The sequence below is a fragment of the Choloepus didactylus genome, chromosome 2 (genome assembly GCF_015220235.1).
Source record: "Choloepus didactylus isolate mChoDid1 chromosome 2, mChoDid1.pri, whole genome shotgun sequence".
NCBI classification, from domain to species: Eukaryota; Metazoa; Chordata; class Mammalia; order Pilosa; family Megalonychidae; genus Choloepus; species Choloepus didactylus.
In genome coordinates this window covers 221033400-221047279 of record NC_051308.1, presented here as the reverse complement: position 1 = coordinate 221047279, position 13880 = coordinate 221033400, and the positions used below count along the sequence as shown (strand labels likewise).

At 38.0% G+C, this 13880-nt stretch overlaps 1 protein-coding gene and 1 pseudogene across 8 annotated transcripts in view; one reads left to right on the top strand and one right to left on the bottom strand.

Moving 5' to 3' along the window:
* Window positions 1-13880, top strand: part of EPB41 (erythrocyte membrane protein band 4.1) — a 259035-nt gene that overhangs the window by 79701 nt on the left and 165454 nt on the right. The window lies entirely within an intron of this gene.
* LOC119528203 lies at window positions 13202-13480 on the bottom strand (annotated as a pseudogene).

Genomic DNA, 13880 nt, shown 5'->3' with positions numbered 1-13880 from the left:
CCCAGTGTCTTCATGTAGAAGAGTGATTCAGTCTCTTCTTGTTTAAGGCCATATTTAGCTTAGTTCAAAAGCACCTTTACTTAAAACTTCCTATGTGTTAACTGAAAAAAGATGAGTTGTACCCAGTTCCAATTCAAGGAGTTCAGCATTGTAAAGTGATTTTTCAACCTTAATTATGTAGACTCCTTTGTAAGATAAAACATTCTAGTTGATCATCCTGTGATAGTGAGTTATGGCTACTGGATAAGCAAAGGGCAAATTCCCTTCAATCAGGCCTCCAGGAGAAAGGTGTCTCTGAGAACAACAATAAACAGCACCTGGAGGCCAAAGGACCCCCACCTGAGTGAGTCAGCTACCCTCAAGCATCACAGATGAGGGAAAATGGGAGGTCCCAAAACAGTTAATAAAAATTACGAAAGGAACAAGAATGTATAAAAGCAGATTGCCCCACAGTGTGGGAGTCTCTGCCTCTCACCCCTCTTGTGTTTGCGAGAGTGCCTGCATGTTCTTTCAGATATGTTCCTAATGAATTTTCTGCCTTCCTACTCTATGCTTTTGATGCTACTAACTTTATGCTTCTCATGTCTTCCAGCTGTAGTGATTGTAATTTTTGATTAACAAAATGCATAATGCCAAAAACTACTATCAGTCAGTACATCTTTTAAGTGTATTTTGATTTTCTTAGTCATAATAGCATCTATGTACATTTGAAAATATGGGAGACATAGTCTATAGTCAGCATTAGAGCATATGGCTTTTTGAACCCCAGACATAAACTCAAGCTTCCAAGGACTCTTGACCCTGAATTTTAATTATTATCGTTATTAGTAGTAACAATTGCTAAGGCATATTTATAGTTCATAGGCCAGTTTCAGTGGACATTTTTTCAAGGATGAAGGAATTTTCATTCATAGTGCCCTGAAAGGAAAGGAATAAATCTTTTCTTCCTACTTGAATTATACTTGTAAATTAAATGTTTAACAAGTGAGTTGGGTTTTTTCTTTGCAATCAAATGGTTTAATTATTCTTTAACTGTTCTCTAGTTACTGAATGGGTGTGGGTGAGAGATTGACAAGCTGTTGAGACTATTGAGTGAAAGAGAAGTGATGATGGGTGGTTGTCAGAGGAGAGTGGGTTATGAAAGGAATGTAGAACAGAATGCAGAACCTGCATATATATATATATGTTGTCTTTTTTTTAGCTGTCTTAAGAAACACTAATCTGTTTGACTGAAAACCATGACTACAGAAAAATCGGAGTAAATTGTTATGTAACAAACACTAGAATTTTTTTAGTAATTTGAGAAAAAGTTTCTTTGACAAATGTGGTTTACTTACTAAGGTTTGTTTTAGGTCCTATATTCATAATTTTACTCAGCCTCAAATCAATCAGTTGTTTTCCCTTTTTGCTGTACAGTAAGAGAAAGGGATGAATCAATCTGTAGTCAGTGCAGCTGTCATGTGAAATGTGTCTATTTAGCTAGTAAAAGCCTTTGAAGCTTGCAAATGTAAAATATTCTTTATTTGTTAGGAACACACATGGCTGTGTGTGTATACATGTCATTGTGTGGTAGGCTGTTTATTATTAGAAAAATATAGATCCATGTGAGGTACTAATTACAGCTTTGGCTAGAAAACTGCAGAAGGGCAAATAAAAAAGGCAAGGGGAAAAAAAGAGAGGGAGAGATCTGGGCTCTGCTGTTTTATGCCTGTTTACGCCTCTTGCATAAATGAAACATGGTGTGAGTAAACACAGCTGTATGGAAAAATTAGTTTTGAGGAACTGAAAGTAAATAACTGCCGGCTCATTCAGTAGACCTACACTGTAGCTCTCCAAGAAAAAGAACTTTTCCTTGATGCTAGACAACTGTCACAGATTGAGTTAGTTGTCTTTTGCAAAGTTGCTTGGCAAAATAATCTTTGTGTTTGCTTGTAATCAGTATTACTTATATTGCCTTTATGCAACATATAGGCACAAATAAATTTTAAGAATTCCACTATTAGAGAATTATATGTAAAATTTTAATATTTGTATCACTACAAGATAATTCAAATAGAAATCACATTAAAACATTATTTGTTGAATACATATTATGAAATTACACTGGTTAATTACTGTGGTATATTTAGGATATAAACTCTGCCTTTAAGGAGCTTGTAGTCAGTAATTTACATGAAATAATAGAGAACAGAGTAGAATGTAATGAAATACTGGAGTATGTGGTATAAACAAGCTCTCCAAATTCCAAAGAGAGGAGGAAAGATCACTGAGGGCTAGAATTTAAGGAAAACTTACTAGAAGAGATGTAATTTGAACTCGGCCTTGAAATAGCAGTAAGAATTCTATAGGAGAGAGACAAAGATTGTGTGTAGCCTGAAGAATGGATTGGAGTGTGGTTGAGCCCTGGAGTAAGTCAGCCCTGATAGGAAGCGTTTTCATTAAAGCTTGTGCTGGGAAGGACTAGGTAACCTGTAGATACAGTTTGCATTTGTTCAGTCTGGTTGTGGTAGGGTAGAACCATACAGGGAAAAGCCCTTTCCATGAAGAGTACTTTGTAGGGGAGCTAGAGAACATTAGGAATAGTTTTTAGACATCATGGGGCCGCCCATTGATATTGCCAATGATTGGTTGCTTCTGGATAATCCATTTTCCCTCCCCATGTGTGGAGAATGTCAAAAACAACAACCATAACAAATAATGTTCAGACTGCCTGACAAAAACACAGCAGGCCATTGTTTTTAAGGATGGGCCTTTAAAAAATAGCCCATTTCACTGTGGGAAAAAAAAAAATTACAGGGAATGTTTACCTGTGCTGCTCCCCCAATTGTTCATGCTCTCGTCATATTCCTCTAGTTAGATTCTTTTAAACTTTTACTTGAAGTTACTGTTATAATTCTAGCAAATACCTTTCTGAACTGTTTGAATTTTCTAACCAAATGCATGTATTACTTTTATTAAAAAAATAAAGTTGACAGTTAATATCTGGGAATGGGATTATAGAATTATTATTTTTTTAAATCATATTTTAAAATTGTAGAATATAACATATATACATAGTAACCCGTTATATTCTTTGAAATTTGCTCTCTACTTGTTAAATTGCACTTGGAAAGTTATAGAATTATTTTTATTTACCTCTGTATTTAAATAATTAATGCTTTGAAATTGTATGCCACCTTTGAGGAAAACCTGTGGCATTTATACAATGAAATAATGTGTAACACTTAGAAATAATGAGCTGGATATTTATGTCCAGCATATCTTAAGTAAACGAAAGCGCTTAGGTGGAGGGATCAGTTGTTACAGGAAGGATTAGTAAAGGTTTCATGGAAAGCATGGCAATTTGGGCTGGATCTTGAAGGACAATAAAAATTTCAGTAGGTAGAAAAGTAGGCATAGGGTATTGCAGTGAGCAAAGAGGCAGAAGTGGGGAAGTGCGGGCTATTTTAAGAAATAGCAGGTAGTTCCAGTACAGGCAGCCCAGGCTGCCTGAGACAGGCTAGTGGGAGAAGAGACTGATGGTAGGGTGAGGGCATATCACAGCTAGAATGAGGTGCTTTGGAAAAGGGGTTTGGATTTTATGCTGTAGTTCTTACAGAGCCTTTAAAGCTTGTTGTTGTTTTTTTTTCAATAAATATTTATTAGCTAAATGAATATAAGTGACATGATTAAATTTTTGTTTTCGGAAGATAATTTTTGTAGTAGGAAGGACTGGAAGCAGAGACAGGCTACTTTTATAGTAGTCTTGAATGAATTAGTGGAGGAACGGTAAAAATGGAAATAAATAGTAAGATGCAGAGAGAGAATCAGTAGGATTTGGCAACTGGTTGGATTTAACCAATGGGGAAGAAAAAGAGGAAAAGGAGAATACAAGGTTTTGAGTTTGGCAAAATAGGAGCTATATCCTTCCTTGCCTTCTTAAATAAAATGTATGGAATGCGAGTCAGCTTTTTAATGATGATTATGGATTATTATGAACAATTATAAAGACTTTTGACCTATATAGGATTTATTACACCTATAATAAATGATTGGGAATGCTTACCTTTGGATTTTTGTGTCTCCTTCCTCATTGTACATTGTCACTTTACTCAGCTGTATGTATCTAGTAGAATCATAACCTCTTACACTTTTAGTTTATCCAGTAAGTTAGACAAACAATTTCGTTAGAATTTATGCTTAAAACAAAGGTAAATGGGCTCTGAGTGAGGGCTAAAGGGGGCTTTCCTAAATAAGAATGTTTTATAGTGTTTTTTATTTTAACTCGTATGATAAGTGAGGTTCCAAGATAAATGACCTTAGATAAATAAGGTGTTAAGTATTCTTGAAGTATTTTTCATATTTAGAGAGTATCCTGGTTTATAAATCTGTTATATTTTAATAGGACTTAATAAGACTGTAATTTGGAAATTGAGTTTATTTTCCTATAGAAATGATGTATAAAAAGCAGTTAGGTTTAAATAGACTTGTTGAACGAAGGGTGAAAGTAGCATACTAAAGTTAGAGAACACTGATTTAATGAAAGTCAACCGGGCTGGGAATCAGAACACCTGGTTTACACTCTCTGCCCTGCACTTGCAGACCTTGAATAGGTCATGTTACTCCTCTGAGATTGTATCTTTTTTGATAAAACGGATAATATCTGTTCTATCTACTTCTTAGGGATAGAATTGAGGTAACACAGTTAATCAAATTGTTTTCTTCCATGTGTGGTGTGTAATACATTTTTCATGGATACATATAGTAACACTTATGACTGTTATAACTTCACACAAGTAAAAGAAAAAAGAAAAATTCAACTTTGTACCAATGCAGGTTACTATCATAATCAAAGGTTGATTCTCTCTATCCAGATCCAGAGTGCAATTTTTAGACTGCAGTTTAAAACTTTGGATGAAAATCCCATCAGTTTGCTCTTCATTTGTGGGGCAGGCAGACTAGTTCCACCTCTATATAGAAAGCCGTCATGGGTTTCTAGGTGTTTTGGCAATAACAGCTTTAATTGTACATGCTGTTGTAGTTCCAAGATTTATAGATAATTTTTGAGTTCATTTTTGCTCTTATTCCTAGATTTCTCTAGTTGATACTGCATTTTTTGTTTCGGTTTTTGAAATAAAATTAAAATAACATTAAAGTCACCATTTTAAAGTATGTAATTAAGTTGTTTTTAGTACATTCTCAAGGTTTTAACCATTGCGTCTGTCTAAATCCAGCACATTTTCATCACCTCCACAAGAGACCCTGTACCCATTAGCAATCATTTCCCATTCCCCTCTCTCCTCAGCCCCTGGAAAGTATTATCTACTTTTTGTATCTATGGATTAGGTAATTCTGGACATTTCATATAAATGGAATCGTACAATATGTAGTCTTTTATGTCTGGCTTCTTTCACTTTGCATGTTTTCAAGGTTTATCTATGTTATAGCATGTGTCAGTACTTCATTCCTTTTTATGAATGAGTAATATTCCATTGTATGACTATACCACATTTTGTTTATCCATTCATCATTTGATGGACATTTGGGTTGTTTCAACTTTCTGATTGTTATGAATAATACCTTTTACCTAGGAGTGGAATTGCTGGGTCATATAACTTTATATTAAATTACTTGAGGAATTGCCAAAATGTTAGCTAAAGCTGCTGCAACATTTTACATTCCCATAAGTGATGTATGAGGGTTCTAGTAACACTTGCTATTTTCAGTTGTGGTTTCAATTTTATTTTTTACAATAGCTGTCTTAGTAAGTGTTGAGTGGTGCGGTCGCAGTTGACTCGTCTGGGGGGGGAGGTGGCGGCCGGTTACCGAATCCTAGGCTCTCAGGATTGCTTGGAGGGTGCCGGCGGCGGGGGCTCTTTCCCGGAGGCGAGGGCGAGGCGGGGGACTGGGCCCGGTCCCCGGCGTAGGCGTGCAAAGTATGGAGGGCGGCGAGAAAGGAACAGGCGGGACACGGTTCTTTTAGGGTGAAGAAGCCAAGAGAGAGAGAGCTTTATTAGGGGAGAGTACAAGCTTATATCGGGCGTTTAGAGGGCGGGGTAGCTGTAGAGGTTAAAGGCTTGGATTGGTTTTGAGAGGGCGCGGAGGTTGATTGAAAAGGGGCGAGAGTTGCTCCGGTAACGGTGTCTGGCAACAATGTATGCGCACTGGTGGTAATGGGAGTTGCACTGGCAACGGGGAGTGTCCGGGCAAGATAAGGGGGTGGGGAAAAGGCGGTTCCCTACGGCAAGCCTCCCCTAACAGTGGTATTTTGGGTGAGGAAATGGGGCCTGCCTCCGGCCTCACTTTCCCAGGCCCGGGGGGCTGCGGAGGGCGCTGTCGCCCGTGCCCACCACCCTCCCCAGGGGCTGATCAGGTCCCCCAGCCCAGGCCCGCCAAGTTGAAGCACGTAATCAGTGTCCCGCAGAGTGGTACCTTGATGTGGTTTTTTTTTTTTATTTATCATTTTTTAAATTGTGGAGTATAACATATTTACAAAGGAGTGATAACTTTCAAAATGCAATTTAGCAAGTAGTTAGCAAATTTCAAAGAACGTTATGAGTTACAGTTCCACAGTTTCAATTATTTCTGTATTGTGAAATATAACATATATGCAGAAAGGCAATAACTTTCAAAGTATGATTTAACAAGTAGCTATAGAGCAAATTTCAAAAAATGTTATGGGTCACAGTACCATAGTTTCAGTTATTTCCTCATTGTGAGATGCAACATATATACAGAAAGGTGGTAACTTTCAAGGTTCAATTTCACAAGTATCTATAGAGCAAATTTCAAAGAATATTAGGGGCTACAGTTCTGCCATTTCAGTTCTTTCCTTCTAGCTATTCTAATACCCTAGCAACTAAGAAAAAAAAAGGTTATATAAAGATTCAGTATTTGTAACCCTTTGTTAAATTCTATCTTGTCTGTTGCTACCTCTTCCTCTAGTTTAATCACTTTCCCAATCTTCAGGAATGTCTAGCAGTGACCACCCTAACTTGTTCATGTTGAAAAGGGGTGTTCACATTATGGGAAAGGGGGATGGATCTGGTTGATGTTCTTGAAGAGGCTGTTGCCTCTGAGTTTCAGGACTTGGCTGGCATAGTAGCTCTCTGGAGGATTTAAGTTTCTGACGAATAAACTTAGTGAGTGGAACTTCTATAGAGTCTCAGATAGGGACCTGGGTATTCTTTAGGGTTTTGGGGACTACTGTTGACTTGGGCTTATCATAATGTGGCCATTTGGCATATCTGGCTGAGTATGCCTCAGAGTGGGTTTATTTGGATTTTTTCTATTTGGAGTTCATTGGGAATCTTGATTTGCATATTTATGTTGTTTAGAAGGGTTGGGAAATTTTCCGCAACAATGACTTTGAATACTCTTCCTAGCCCTTTACTCTTCTCTTCCCCTTCTGAAACACCACTGATTCTTATATTTGCATGTTTCATGTTGTCCATCATTTCCCTGAGATCCATTTCACATTTTTTGATTTTCACCATTTGTTCTTTTGTGCTCTTGCAATTCGTCACTTTGTGCTTGAGTTTGCTAATTCGTTCCTCTACATATTCAAATCTGGTATTATGGGTTTCAAGAATATTTTTAAGTTGATTGACAAGTTCTTTTATTTCCATAAGATCCGCTATTTTTTAATTTACTCTTGCAAAATTTTTATGCTCCTCTAGATCTTCATGTCCTTTATATCATGAGCCATGATATTGATGTTTATGTGTACTTCTTTGATTAATTGCTTCAGGTTGTGTGTCTCTTCTTGCTTTTTAATTTGTATGTTTGGGTTATCCATATCTTCTGGTTTCTTCTCATGCTTTATAATTTTCCATTGATTTTGGCCTCTTGGCATTTGTTTATCTTGATAGGGTTCTTTTAGGATATGCTGGATTATCTGAACATTTATCTATAATTTAGCAGAGCTACAGTTTGGTGGAGTGCACTTTCCCTGACCTACCAGCAGATGATGCTCTTGAGCCATCTCTTACTCTCAAGCCAGTTCTCCCCCAACTTCATATGTGTACTGAGTGTGGGTCCAAACCATGTGGAAGTCCAATCAATGCACTGATTTTCCGTGTGCACTGGGGACTGCCAGCCCTGTAGGTGGGGAGTGTGTTCTGTGCTGTTTTGCAGGGTGTCTGCTCCAGGGCACAGTGATCCTGCTGCTCCCAGGGCTGCGGGTGGAATAGTCTGAGGCTTCAGAGCTTTGTGTCTCACCTTTTAGCTCCAGTCCCTATCTACCTTGTGACTGTGAGTCACTGGGATTGGGGGAGGGCTCCTGGCACTTCCATCCAACACCCTTGCCTCTAGGCTCTGCACACCACGGGCTTCCGTAGAGGAAGAGTGGATGCTATCACAAGCCCACCAAATCCTGAATTCTGTCAAGGAAGCTCTTGGCCATGGGGCTGTGAAGGGTTGTCTCCCAGCCAAATGCAAAGATGGCTGCATGGGGCGTGGAAAGCTACCCCCTTCCGTGCTCGTCTTTCTGCTTCAACTGCCAGTCCCTGGCACGGGGGCTCTTGGTTGTGGGTCTGTGAAGGGTTATTACCCAAGCCAAGTGCTGAGGAGGGTGCCCGGGGTGTGGAAAGCTGCTCCCCTCCACCGTTGTCACCTAGCTCCAACTACCTTTTCCCCAGCAGCATTCTGGGCCGAACACTCACCAGTCTTAAATGCAGTCTCTCGGCTTCTCCAAGTACACATGCGCTATGGGTGAAGAAGTCCCTGCCCAGCCGGCGGAACCCTGGAACTGCTGTTCTGGATTGCTTTCTGTCCTTTTACTAGTGTTTTTTACAGAGGAGAATTTTGCTCTGTCTCTCCTGATCCACCATTTCCTGGAAGACTGAAATGGTATATTTTTAAGAGAAAATATACTTGTGTCAACACCATAAGACCTGCTTAAATATAAAATGTAGACACAGAAGCAAATTCCACTTTAGTGAGGCAGAATAAATGTATTAGCTAATATAGTACACTTGTCATTTATGTAATTTACAAATGTAATCTGTAAAACAATCCAATTTTTCCTGTCAGAATGTTAGCTGAGGTAAATATTTATTTTCTCATTTTTTCTCATTTTTTCCAATAAGACAGATTTGGCGAATTGAAGTAATTTACCCAGGTTTGGAATTAAGAAGAGGCAGTTCTAGGAGTAGAATGCAGGTGTGTCAGAATCTAAAGCCCATTGCTCCTTAACCGAGGTCCCCTAACTTTTGTTTTTGTATCTATTAGAGCATTTCATTGCACACAATCTAATTTGAACTACCAATAGTTGAGTATAGGTTTCTCTTTCCTCATGGATTCTTTTGGATTTTTAAAAATAAAGCAAAATTAAATTAGCGTTGGCACAAACAAACACATTTTGTTTTGTTTTGTTTTGTTTTGCTTAAAGTTTTAGGCATATTTGTTTTTATTTTAATGGATGTTCTTTGGATTCTTAGTTATCTTTGCTTTCTTAGTGCCTAATTCTTGGTAGCTTTCAGTTAGTGTTTATTGAATTAAATGTAACAGTATTCTTTACATTTAAATAAATCATTTCCCATTAGGAAGAAAAGTTTTTAAAAAGTAAAAGAACTTTATATTTTTTTAAAAAAAGTAAATAAGCAAAACAAAGAAACAAAAAGAACCTGCCCCAAATAATTCTACTTACTTTGAGTGGTAATTCTGTTAGCATAAATGGCAAACAATTGACTTTTGGGAAATGCCATTGTCTCAAGAAAGCCTGATGAGGGCTACAAGGTGACATCAGTAAAATCTAAATCCCATTGTATATGTGTTTGCAGATTTTAATGTTGCAGGTCTGATTAAATAAAATGTAAATATGCAAGAATCTTTTCAGGTTGCAGGTAAAAATGGAGAAAGAACATGGAACTGAGAGTTAATAGGCCTAGGTTTTGTTTTGACTCTTCCTCTAATTAGCAGAAACTCAGCCTAATTCTATCTCAGTGGCTCTTGAAGGGAATGGATCAGGAGATTCTTAATCCCTTGTTGCAAAATTTTATTTTAGAACATTTCTGGGGTAAAGATCTGTAGCTTTTATCAGATTCTCAAAAGGTTCATGAAAATAAAAAGATTAGACTATATGATTTATGAGTTCTTTTTGAGGTTTAACATTCTGTGCTTCTTTATAACTCTGGTTTGATAACTTTACATACCCAGAGTTACATTTTACACTCAGCATTGTTTTTAAAGTCTCAGAATGCTTTAAGCTATTTTGGATGTCCTGTAGATTGTGCAACATGTCTAAAAACAGAAAAATCATCTTTCACTTTAAACCTATTTCTTCTTTTAAATTTGCACTTATCCAACTATCACTTGAGGAAAAAAACATAAACGTCAACCCTGTTTTCCTTTGTCTTATGACTTACAAGTCACTAAGGCCTGGTCTCCTTATCTTATGAATAATAATAACATAATAGCTATCACAAAATTAGTATTATTTACCAAATGACAATTACTGTGCTAAATGATTTACATTTTCTCAGTAATCCTTGCAAAACTGTCAAATAGGGACAGTTTTACAAATGGAGAAACTGAGGCTTAGAAAAGTTAAGGAAGTTACCAAAGGTCATTGTTCTGGTTTGCTAGAGCTGCCATTATGCAAAATACCAGAAATGGATTGACTTTTATAAAGGGGATTTATTTGGTTACATATTTAAAGTTCTGAAGCCATAAAGGCATCCAAACTAAGGCATCAGCAAGAGAATACCTTCACTGAAGAAAGGCCAATGGCATCCAGAACACCTGTCAGCTGGGAAGACCCATGGCTGGCATCTGCTGGTCCTTTGTTCCCGGGTTCTGGTTTCAAAATGGCTTTCTCCAAAATGCCTCTGGGCTTCTTTCTCTCTTAGCTTCTCTCTCTCAGTTCCTGTGCATCCTTGCTTGTTCTGTTAGGGCGTTTCTCTCTGACCATCTGGGGATCCTCTCTTAGCTTCTCCAGGGCAAACTCTGGATTACATCTCCAACCATCTTTCTGTCTGCATCTCCAAGTGTCTCCAAGCATGTGGATCCGTGTGGGCTCTCAGCTCTCTTAAAGACTCCAGTGATCTAATTAAGACCCACCCTGAATGGGCGGGATCACATCTCCATGGAAATAGTCAATCAAAAGGTCCCATCCCACAATATTGGATTAAAGGATCATGGCTCTTCTGGGGTCCATAACAGCTTCAACCTGGCATAGTCATATTGCCAGTTAGTGATTTTTTTGACTCTGAAAACCATTGGTGCTGTTACCCACTTTGTAACACTAACTTTATTTGGTAGTTTTTGAATCCATCTCCTCTTCTATATCAGCAACCTGGTTTGGGCGCTAATGATCTTTCAGCAAGCCTATTAGTGCTTCTATTAGTCTCTTTGTTTCTTTTTTTCTCCCATCTTCTGCATCCACTCACCAAAGCGTATTGTCCGATTTTTCTCAGTTTTTTCCATGGTACTTCCATTTTTAAAAATCTTTTGATGGCTCCCTGTTTCACAGCGGGCAAGGTATAAATTCTTGAGCCTTGCAAAGGAAAGCCTACTGTGATCTACCTCTACCTATTCCCAAGCCTATCTCATCCACCATTATTTTCTGTCATCCTATATTTTATACTCTATCTCTAGGGAGTTGCTTGTTGTTTCCCATTCAGGTGTGCATGCTCTTTCCAGGTGCACATTCAGGTGATAATGTTCTTTCCTCCTTTTTTCACTTAATTCAGTTATACTCCATCTTTTTTGACTTAGTTCAGGTTGTCTCTAAAAAGCCTTTTTTGTTGGCTGGTTTAAATTCCTTTTCTCTGTGCTCTGCTTAATTTCCGCGTGTTACTACATGACTGCTTGCTCTTGCCTGTCTTTTTTAATAGACTTGTAATCTTTGAGGTCAGCAGCAACATCTTATATTTTTTGCAACTTTGGCTCTTAGCATGGCGCCTAGACTGTTAGGATATGTTCAATAAATGTTTATTGAATTTGTACATGGGTTTGTTTGAACTAGTGAGTGGATTTGTTTATATTGCTTGTAATTAGTGTAAAACTTAACTTTTCTTTTTCCTCAGAGGAGAAAAAAATCAAAATATTTAGTTGTTTAATTATGGAAAATCTTTTTTTACCTTATAATTCTTACTGGCTTCCTTGTCATTTTATTGTTTTAAAATTTTCTAGAGCCTGAATAACCTGGGAAAATACTTTATAATTTTTTTAAACTTTTAAAAAATTCTTTTATTTTGAATAATATCAAACTTACAAGACAGTTACAAAAATAATATAAACCCCATACAGAGAACTCCAACATACCCCAGCCTCCCCCCAGATACCCAAATCCAACAATTTTAACATTTTTTCCCTTTGCCATATCTGTCTGTCTGTCTATCTTTTGACATTTGAGAGCAGGTTGCACACATCATACTCCTTGAACACATAATACATCCATGTACATTTCCTATGAATGAGGATATTTACTTATGTAATAACCCTATGTGTAGTTATCAAGTTCAATAATTTAATGTTGAAATAAAACTAACATTTTATCTTTTAATTTTTCTTATGTCCCAGTAATGTGTCCTTTTTTTTTTTTTTTTTTTTTCCTTTTTACAAAGCAGAAGATGATCCTTTTAGAAACATACTAGGTGTTCAGCATAGGTAGAGAATTTCAAGAGGTCAAATTTATATAAAGCCAGAATACTTTTCACTTCCTATTTTGTGCTTGTTTTTTGTAAAAGAAGGAAATAGCTGGAATGTATGTTTATGACTGCAAAAAAGAAAAAAACATTTTGCCAGGGAAGTTATTTTCTGACAATATCTATCTATATAGCAGTGTGAAATATGTTGAAGTTGAAATGTAACACATTAGTTAATAGATATTCAGAGTATTAGAGTACACAACCACCTTTTTGCTGAGCCAGAAGCACCCACTTCCTAAGAGAACTGTTTCTGGGGTGTTCTTACCTCCCTCCGGCCACCAACCCCCTATGAATGGTGTCACCCTCTTAGAGAAAAGGAGAATCTAAGAGGAATAATAATTTCTGGGAATAATTCTGGGAGTTTGAAAAGAGAAGCCATTTCCCTGATCTGAGACACATCCTGGTGGGAGGGAACTGCCACTTTGACTTGTCGAGCCTTTCTCGGGCCCTCTGCCACAGCCATCTTTCAGGAACACTGCTCAGGCCCACTGTGGACCTTGGGGTTCCAGGCCATGCAGCATGCTCCATCGCACATGGTCCCCTAAGCCCAGTCCAGTGTCTTCCCTTCATTAAGATTTTTTTGGGGCTTCTGATTTTCCATCTATCAAATCTCCAAATCCCAGTTTTTTCAGTGGTCCTTAGGCCATAAGCCGCCTCTCCGTTTGGCACTTCAGGTACTCTTATGATTCATTTCTGCACAGAGCATTTTCACAATTATTGTCACGGAGACACTTCATGAATTTCTCTTTAAAGCGTCTGCATTCACCGAAGTGATCCAGTGGGAAGCTGCTCTTGTCTGGTGGTCACGGTTGGAAGCTCTTATTCCCAAAGTTCACAGCCATCGACATGGCTGCGGCCGCGGAGATGACCCCAGTAAAGTCTTTTTGAGCCCTTTCTCCTCCAGTCATAGATCCATCCAGAATCATATATTGTATTTAGTTGTCATTGTCTTTAGTTTCTGCCTCCCTCCTTCCCTCTCTCCCTTCCTTACTCCTTCCCTTCGTCCAATTGTGGAAACATATATACAACATAAATCTTCCCATCCCAACCCCTCCCAAAAATACCATTCAGTGGAATTAACCACATTCACAGTCTTGCAGTACCCTCACCACCATCTATTATTAGAACTTTCCCTTCAACCCAAACAGAAACCCTATACTCATTTTACATTAACTCCCCATTGCTCCTGCCCCCCCCCCCCCCAGGTTACCTGTACTTTACTTTCTGTCTCCATGAGTTTGCATATTC